Raw genomic sequence first — 8,963 nt, forward strand, 5'->3', positions numbered from 1 at the left:
ACGATAGCGCGTTATAATTTAGAGAGCCAGTAACGGTAACGATAACGCGCTACTTTGGGTCGAAATAACGATAACGATAGCGCGTTACTATTTGATAGTAACGTTCCCAACCCTGTCAATAACACAAGCAAAGCAGTGGCACATCGCCATTGGCAGGTCAGTGAGACTCCATCATTATTATTGTTAATGTAGAAGGTATGTAAAACTCCCCGAAGGCATATGGCAAATTTTCACTGCTGTGTTAGTAGCTCCTAGCCACTTAACTTCTCATTTGGTTTGGCATTGGGTTTGTTTAGACACTAGACATACATTTTGCCGCAGTGCATCCAAAAATTCGCCATCACGTTTGTGCCAAATTGCCCACAAAAATATTGTACTTTTGTATCATCCATTTATTGGCTGCGAGACTGGTTGATGCTCATTAACATTCTCTGTCCGGCCACTAACAGGGAAGCGTAGGTGAGCTTGCTCTAAGATAGCGCCCGAGCCTCCTATCTCGACTAGAGTCCAGTGAACTCAGAGAGTCTTGGCTCGGCAGCCCCACCCAATTTCGTCGCGAGTATTATTTAAGGGTCAGTTTTCGTTCACCCCGATTCTCCAAATATTACAACGAAATGTAGTGCTCTGACACTGCAATGTTCGTGAATTTTCTGAGGGGTCGTCAACTCCCACATTCCTTTGTAACCGGCCTGATATCACACCGATATTAGGTCAATATTCCCGCTACCACTGCATTGCTGGAGCATGGCAGGAGAGGGAGAGGCTGTTGGGATTTGCTCGGGCCGAGCAAGAAAGCAACGATTCACATGAACAGTCTTTTGCTGTAAAGCTAAAGCATCGTCTACTTGCTTCACTACAGAGACGTTGAGAGCAAATGAAACCGTTTGTTGAAGTTCAATCGAAATAAATAAATAAACAAACATCGTCGGGTTTGTATTTACTAGAGGATTGCGTCTCTACACGATTTTGCCAAAAAATATGCAGTGGAGGCCCGCTTGATGCGATTTTCGATTTTTAGGCTTCTTCCCCATAAGAATTACATGTAAATTTAGACGTAGGGTGCGGCACAGGTTAGGGTCGTGCCACAGCCGCGGGATTTTTTTTTCTTGGTTCTAGGCCTTAAAAGGAAAGGAAAAAGCAGTGATGCAAGTTGGAAAATCGGAATTCGTATTTTCAGCCGCACCCTAGGCAACGTACTTGGTCAAGTGCCAAAAAGTGCAGCAAGTCTCCCCCAGCATTTCTGAGGACTGACACATGCCTAATTACTGTCAAAATGCGAGCAACGTTATGCTCTTTATCAAAAGCTCCTGCACACTGCTGCTCATTGTCATTGTCAAAATGCACTGAGACTTGTACAAAAATTGTCTTGACGTAAGTAAACAAAGGAGTCATCTGACTTCATATTACGGTCCATGGCATTGATGGATATAAGCCGAGTACAGCCAATCAGACACAATTTGTATTTTTGAAGTTGCCGCACATTGTCAAATCCCTCTCGACCAATAACTCCCATATATCTTCATTGTTCACGTTGAAGTCTTCACCTTTGCCAACCAGGTACATGCTCGGACCAAAGTCAGTGACACGCTGCAGTTTCTCTTTGTTTAAAATCTCATCAAGCCTAAGTCTCACACCTTCGGATATTCTGTTATACTGTCGAGCCGACACAGTCAGACCAAGCAGAGTGCGAGTGACTAGCTGGACAACAGCACCTTAGGAGAGGTAACCATTTTGGCAATGTTACCATTCAAGGACTCAAAGTTATAAGTAGAGTAACTCCTAGATGGCCCAAGTTTCCTTACACTACTGACTTTGTGAGAGGTTGTGACATGGAAGTTAAATTTGATCCTGTCAATCCCAAACAGTTCTATTTTACCCGACATGTAAGCAAGTGAAAACCACCCCGAACGGTGATGATGGTGATACTCCGCGTTAGCGCGCGACCAGCGCTTTGCACGGCGGTACTCCCTGCTCTCCCATCCCTTCCCTCAGTGCGTCTTCTATACTCCACTCTCATCACGTCAGCGATACTCCCTTCTTTGCTTTCTCTTACCAGTGCTTGTTTTATTTGAGAACGGCTTAGTTGTCATATGTATTATTAAACGGGATAAAAATATCCAGCAGCTGCTAAACCAAAAGAATCGTGTACACAGAAATACAACAAGTTCAAAAAAAACTAAAATCAAAAAAATACTTATCAACACTAAGTAATACTTCCAAATACACTCAAAAATAAAAGATAATACAAGAAATACACACGAAGCGTAAACAAAAATACAGCTACACCCCTCTCCCCTGAAAAATGTATAGGCACTACATACGTTTCGACATAAAAATGGACAAAACAAATTTTCCAATGTTTTCGTATTTCAGCTATGTGATTTTTTCCGAGAACTTACATTTCGAACTTTGCAAAACCCGTACACTGTTAAATACCTTCAAAGCAACGCTTTGCAGAACTGCGAAGTATTTCGATCTAACTACGAAGCATTTACTGTGCAATTACAAAGTGATGCTTTTCATTGCTTCGAAATTGGTATCACTTTGTAATTGCAAAGTAAATGCCTCGTTACAACAATGGATTTAAATACTTCGCAATTCTACAAAGCGTTGCTTTGAAGCATTTTAACCGTGTAGGTCAACTACTAGCGACATCTTTTAAGAGTAACTAGAAATTTTTTTGACCGTCGCAGACCCATCCGTTGCGCGACAATCGTGCAAGGGACTGCATCATTCCAGTTGGAGGCGAAGAGCGGCGTGTTCCCCTATTGAAAACGTTTTCACCCCATATGAGCCCGCAGAAGGGAGTCCGCCTGAAGCCCGAACGGACAGGTCTTTGAGGAGACTTCCTTGCAGTATGAGGAGGTTTTGTCAAACCAGGGGAGTTCGTCAAAGTTTCCCCTTTTTCCTCAAAAAATGAGACGTTGTTACTGTGAACAGTTAAAACCTAGGCGAATGTATATCTTTGAAGGTACACAAAATCGGTAAGATTTTTTATCCAAAATTGTAACATTTTACTTAGATTTTACGGCGTTATTCTGTTAAAACCTCGGAATAAGCTAGGGCGCAGCTTTAAGTTCAACAAATTTCGGACTTTGACGGGACCGTCCGGCGAGTTCCGGACACACCGGACTGTCCAACATTATCCGGATTCATTCCGGGTCGTCTGGACGTCGACGGGCATCGACCGGACTGTCCGAGTCGCGCGCCGGAGTGTCCTAGTCGGGCGCTGGACTGACAGCGGAGGAGTCAAAGGAAATGAAAAGAAAAAGGATCACTGTTTATTAACTTTTATTGTCTTGAATTTAGGATACAATTGATGAGGTATATTTTATACCCTATCAACGCCTGAAGTGACTCGACAAACCCTTACTAAACTTCATACTACCATATTTATAACTATAGACATATATTTATTGTCGCATCAGTATAATATGTACCTAGAAGAGTATATTTTCAGTGCTAATTAAAGTAGTAATAGCTAGAAGAGTATATTTTCTGTGTCTTTTAAAGAAAGAACATATTATTGTCTTGGAGCAGCATTTGGAAACACCCGAGTTTCCTCCACTTAACTAACATGTCATGCTGTAAATTGATATGAAACAGAATTTTCTTACGATTCAGGACCACCATGTATTTTTGGGTGACATTTTTAAAAGTACCTTTTTTGTCCATTTGCCTCAAGGTTCATAGTCAGTTTAAGTTACAAAATTCGTGCCCCAGCCACAAACATCCGAATGTATCCGTCCTCCCCCCCAGCCCCAGATAAATGAATGTACACTGGAAAAACGAAGGTAGGAATCAACAACCTTCTGGGCGTGTTAATGACTTTTATGCCTTTCCTTTACATAGGCTTTTCAAGATTCGCACCCCTGCGAAGGCAGTAGAATTAACTAAAGGTGCTATACTTTGGTGCCTTTGGACACTTTTGTGCCTTTCTAAAGGCATTAAAATTTAGCACCTTTAAAAGCCAATAAGTCTCAGGATTGTTTTTTCAGTGTACCGAATCTGTAGACACTCTGAAAACAGGAACCATGACCCAATTTAGGTACAATTCGCAGTTTATGAACATTGTCATACGATTAACTTGAAAAACACATAATACATTGTAACTGCAAAACCTGCTCAATCCGTATTTTAATAAATGAAAGCACCTTCTGGAAAGTGAAAGTTGCACTATCTACAGCTCAGTGTTGAAATTATTCGAAATTTTATACCAATTCTCAAACACGATACTAAAGAAACGTCTTAAATTTAAAGTTAGCAAAAAGTGAGAGCGCGAGAATATTCTTTTTAACCACCTTATAACATCCACTTGAAACAATGCGGGTGAACTAATACTGTATAATGAAAATTTATATACCTTATAGTTAAGTTGCGACACACTCAAACATACTTTACACCGTTGAAAATTCAAAATGTTAATGGTGAAAACTGAAAAAAAACAAACATGGAACTGCTTCTGTTATGCATCTTTTGCGGCGATTGCCACCGTCGCTGCCGCCGCAGACGCGATTAATCAGCAAGAGATAAAGACGCCTTCGAGAAGCAGCGGCGGCAAGGTGAGCAGCAGCACGATGGTGGTGATGCTGGTGGTGATGGTGGCGCTGCTCAGGCTGGAGGTGTGTCGGCCGCGACGCTGGCTCGCGTCCCTCGCATCCCCCTGCGTGGCGCGCAGAGCGGCCAGCCTAGTGGGGACGCCGCCGCCGGGGGCTGCTGTCCTCGTTAGTCTGCCGATGGCGGCCCATGTTCGGGATCCTCCCTGCAATAAGCTGGCCGTTAGACATTCGCGAGCCGAGCCGCCACCCTCCGCCTGTGTGCGAGACCACGACGAATGATCCCTGGTCCTCGCTGCTTTTCCACGCCGTGCCGTTCACTACTGTTAACTAGAACTGCTCGCAAGAGCTGCTCAAGGGTGCGACTTGTCATGATGTGTGCCGAGTCGCGTTCTTACCGGTAGTAGCAGACCCGCCGATAACGGACGGGGCCAAACCTCCCGAAGAGCATGGGCAACTTGGCGCCACGCTCCGCCTGCTCGGCGGCCTCGTCGGGGGACGAGGCCACGGCTCTCCCGGAGCGAGCGTAACGCAGACTGCGGAAAGCAGGGAGCATGCCACTCCGAGCGAGGGCACCGATGTGGCGCTTGGACACGGCGCCCGCGCTGTCCTCCTCGGGGTCGGCGGCAGCCAGGGCGGTGCTGGCGGCAGGGCTCGCGGGCCGCCACGAACTGGTGCCCCACGAGCGCGCCACGGACCCTGCGAGGCAGCAGCAAAGCCAGAGAGCGTGACCGAGGGTGGATCAGACCGAAATCCGAGGCTGCTGGCTGGTTTTAGCATGCATTGTGGTTTTGCGCCCCCCTTTACGGGTAAAAATTCGCTGTTATCGTCCCACGGTTTTGGTCTATCTATGATGTCAAATTCAGAAACAGTGGTCTTCCGTAGACCTGGGCAAAATTGGCTATGGGTAACTCCTGCGAAAACCGACGATTTAGGTGAGGGCCACGAATATCCGAGCCACTTTTAGAACATTATCTATTAATACTGCGAGAAACCCTAAAACCGTCCTTATGGACGCGATCGGCCTTAAATTGTGGATCTGAAAGATCGCGTTTTTCCGTATTTATGTGTATTTTAATAAACAAATCCGCTAGTTTGGGTTAAGCGTGCCCTTAAGGTCGGGATCAAGGTCTCAAGGATAAACAAGTAGATGAAGCTCTGAAAGTAGCACACTTATCGGTGAACTTAAGATAAAACCAGTTTACGCAGGAGGGAGCTATAGCCAATTTCTGCAAATCTGCCCTGTCCCACATGTTTTTTCATAGACCAAAACCGCGGGACATTCAACGCCACTGAAGGTACTTATCTCCGTAAAAGGAAGTTGCCAAGCCACTAAGGCATAGAGGTCCAGCTCTGACGAATAAGCCAAGCATAGTTCTCGCTCCACTTGAGTGGGTCTTCGAAACATACAGGTATCGGCGCAAAAGCTCAGATCAAATTTGAGTCATGGCAAAGTTTTGCTCAAGCATTCGACAGCGTTTAGGTACAGCAACGTTTCACAAAAGCGTCGGAATAAGGCAGACAGAATATTTTACGAAGCACATTTTTCGCATGTTGATGTTTCTTTCAGAATGTCTACATAGACTTTACGTACCCTTAATGATTCACGTGCATGGTTGTGGTCATTCTGGAATGAGTAAGGTAAGGACAACACGACACACATCATGCACATCTAAAGGAATGACAAATGTTCAGGTACAAGGCGGTTGGAGATAACCAATAACATACATGCAGGGAACGGGCACTGCGGTAGTCGTGCAAATAGCAGGGGTCCGTAACTTAACACATCTTAAGGGAAGTATTTCCAGTGGCACAGTTAGATTTCAATCTCACTTTAAAGTATAGTTGGTTGCACCCCAACGTAATGTTTTGGCGCTGCTTTCAGTTGCCCGCAGGGGGTTTGAAGGTCATTTCACGCAAATTTAATCAAACATTCCCTAAATGTATTGCGCTTCATCGCCAACTTTGCATGCACACATCTCTAGAACCGTCTGGGCTACAGCGCCCAGATTTTGCAGGAACTTACCTTCCAGTGAGCACTTTCCTTAAAAAAATGTATAAAAAAAATATTAGGGGGTCACCATACGGGTCCAGGATCGTATTATCCTCTCGAGACCAGTTTTTGCAACCCCATGCGATTTTGTTCAAATTTTCTACAAGTAAAGAAAGTGCTAAGTTATGGCTTTCCTCAAAATCTGGGTGCCGTAGCTCAAACTGTTCTTCACTGTGATGACTTGTCGTACCGGGTACAGGAAAATTTTCCATGGAAGAAGTCAATCTAAAATTGTACAATTTACTAGCCCTATGTATCGACTTAGAATCGAATATCGAGTGACACTGGGAGGTTGTAAATGTACGACTCGTATTGTAAATGGAAAATTACAAAATATATCGTACATGTACAAATATATTTTTCACAGTGTTGACAGATGGGCATGCAAAGGTGATATTCAGACTTTAAATTTTGTGATTTTTTAAAATGAAATTCGCGTTCAACGACCATCAAAACCCCCTTGAACAGCTAAAACCAATGCAAAATCTTAGTGTGGAACCAGCTGTGGAAACAGCACTTTAGAGCACTATTGAAATCTGTAACAACAGAACACCTTGAAAACTCAACAGTGTACATTGTATACTGAAAAATCAGCGATCATTAATGATTGCTGATATATCAGTGTACATGGCATGATTGCTGATCTATCAGCAATCATAAATGATCACGTTTCGGTTTTTTTGCTGATATTTCCTTCCAGACGGATGTCATCGGAAAGTGGATAACATTTCCAGATTCCTCGTGAAAAAAGCTTTCAAACGGGCTACTATGTAATAGGGTTCACTACCGAAATGGTCTGCTTCTCGAAAATGCCGGTATAATGTAAACCAAGATATGGTAGCGGTGAATTTGAACCCTATCTCATAGTAGCTCGTTTGGAAGCTTTTTTCACGAGGAATCTAGAAATGTTATCCACTTTCCGATGACATCCGTCTGAAAGGAAATATCAGCAAAAAACCTAAACGTGATCATTTATGATTGCTGATATATCAGCAATCATGCCATGTACACTGATATATCAGCAATCATTAATGATCGCTGATTTTTCAGCATACAATGTACACCGTTGAGTTTTCAGAGCACCCTCCTTTGTTAGTTTTTCGTTAGTTCAACGTTACTAATTAATAATTTTTATTTTATATAGGGTTGTAAAAAATCAAGTAAATGTTCAGTTTTGATCTGGCGCAAAACGTCTATGACTTAACGTTTAAGTAGTCTCACATGAGTTTAAAGTTATAACATTAGTAGTTACCATGACGGAAAAGGCTACCTAAGTGTTAAGTGTTAAGCCCCTGGCAAGTCGGTCGTATGTACATAGAAAGGTGACTTATAAAGGACACTATGGTGCAGATAATGCGGTGTTTTCAGTCCACAAATCAAAATCCTTAAAAACTTCCATGCGTGAAGGTGTTCGAGGGAGGACCTTGCCCCAGGCTGAGCGGCGCTTGTCCGGTCTCACTCAAATGAAAAACCGGGCAAGTTCCGCTCAACCTCCGGATAACTTCACACAAAACTTCGACAGCTTGGTTTGTCCTTTTATCTGTAGTTTGTTACATTTTGCTCGACCCTTACTCTATACTCTAAGCCAACTATGGAAAAGAAAAAGGGCGGGGAGAGAAAGGTAACAAACAAATATTCTTTATGTCTCCCGGGGGTAACTCGCTAGAACCCCTGGCCTATCATTTTTTCCATTTGGCTTTTATCTTTCATCATTTATGTGCTAGGAGGAGTTTCTCTTTACTAAAATGACCAGGGCGGTTTTTTTAACTTGCGGAAGTCGAGGGAGCAGCCACTACATTTCTAGGCATACACAGAATTACGTGATAACTATCATACAAAGGATTGTTTTGCTATAACCCAGGTAGCAAAATATAGCAAACTGCATTCGAACCGCATTATATGCCCCATCTGAAACGCGCATTTAAGTGCATATTAGGCGCCTTCTCACGTTTTAGGCGCAGTTTAGATTGGACACGAAATGCACATTTTATGCAGATCTGCTACCTGGGAACTTTCAAACAGCTCAAATCAATAACTAATTTTCTAAAGGTCTCGCGATTTTTGACATCAACTTTGTCAAAGAAAATACTGTGGACAAAGTATGGCGACGAAATAATCGCCAAAATAGTGTTAAACTTGTTATCAGCTAGGATTTGCTCGATTGAGGAGTTATATACTTTGTAATAATTTTGTCAAAAAAAGGATGATTTCTTTAAAAAAAAAAGAAAAACAGCACGAGAATCACGAAACACCGAGTTATATCGAAATGAAAATTGGTGAAAGTATCACAAACTAGATTTAAGAGCAAGAGGAGAAAAAAGTCGAAGGAAAGGGTGACTAATCATTAATGACAC

At 43.1% G+C, this 8,963-nt stretch overlaps 2 protein-coding genes and 1 long non-coding RNA gene across 4 annotated transcripts in view; 1 reads left to right on the forward strand and 2 right to left on the reverse strand.

The window, feature by feature from the left end:
* The window catches only part of LOC113215157 (phenoloxidase-activating factor 3-like), a 33,465-nt gene extending 32,541 nt beyond the window's left edge, over positions 1–924 (forward strand). The window contains exon 7 of the mRNA XM_052266568.1: positions 114–924. The gene's annotated coding sequence lies outside the window, so the exon portion shown is untranslated. The remainder of the gene's footprint in view (positions 1–113) is intronic.
* The window catches only part of LOC113215158 (uncharacterized), a 49,579-nt gene that overhangs the window by 5,270 nt on the left and 35,346 nt on the right, over positions 1–8,963 (reverse strand). The gene's annotated exons all lie outside the window — the stretch shown is intronic.
* LOC127749234 (uncharacterized) lies at positions 3,275–8,957 on the reverse strand. The gene is made up of 2 exons (XR_008011029.1): positions 4,955–8,957; positions 3,275–4,762 (listed from the first exon to the last, which is right to left on the reverse strand). It is a non-coding gene; the product is annotated as an uncharacterized LOC127749234 (long non-coding RNA).

The sequence above is a fragment of the Frankliniella occidentalis genome, unplaced genomic scaffold (assembly GCF_000697945.3).
Source record: "Frankliniella occidentalis isolate FOCC.00 unplaced genomic scaffold, Focc_3.1 Scaffold40, whole genome shotgun sequence".
Lineage (NCBI taxonomy): Eukaryota > Metazoa > Arthropoda > Insecta > Thysanoptera > Thripidae > Frankliniella > Frankliniella occidentalis.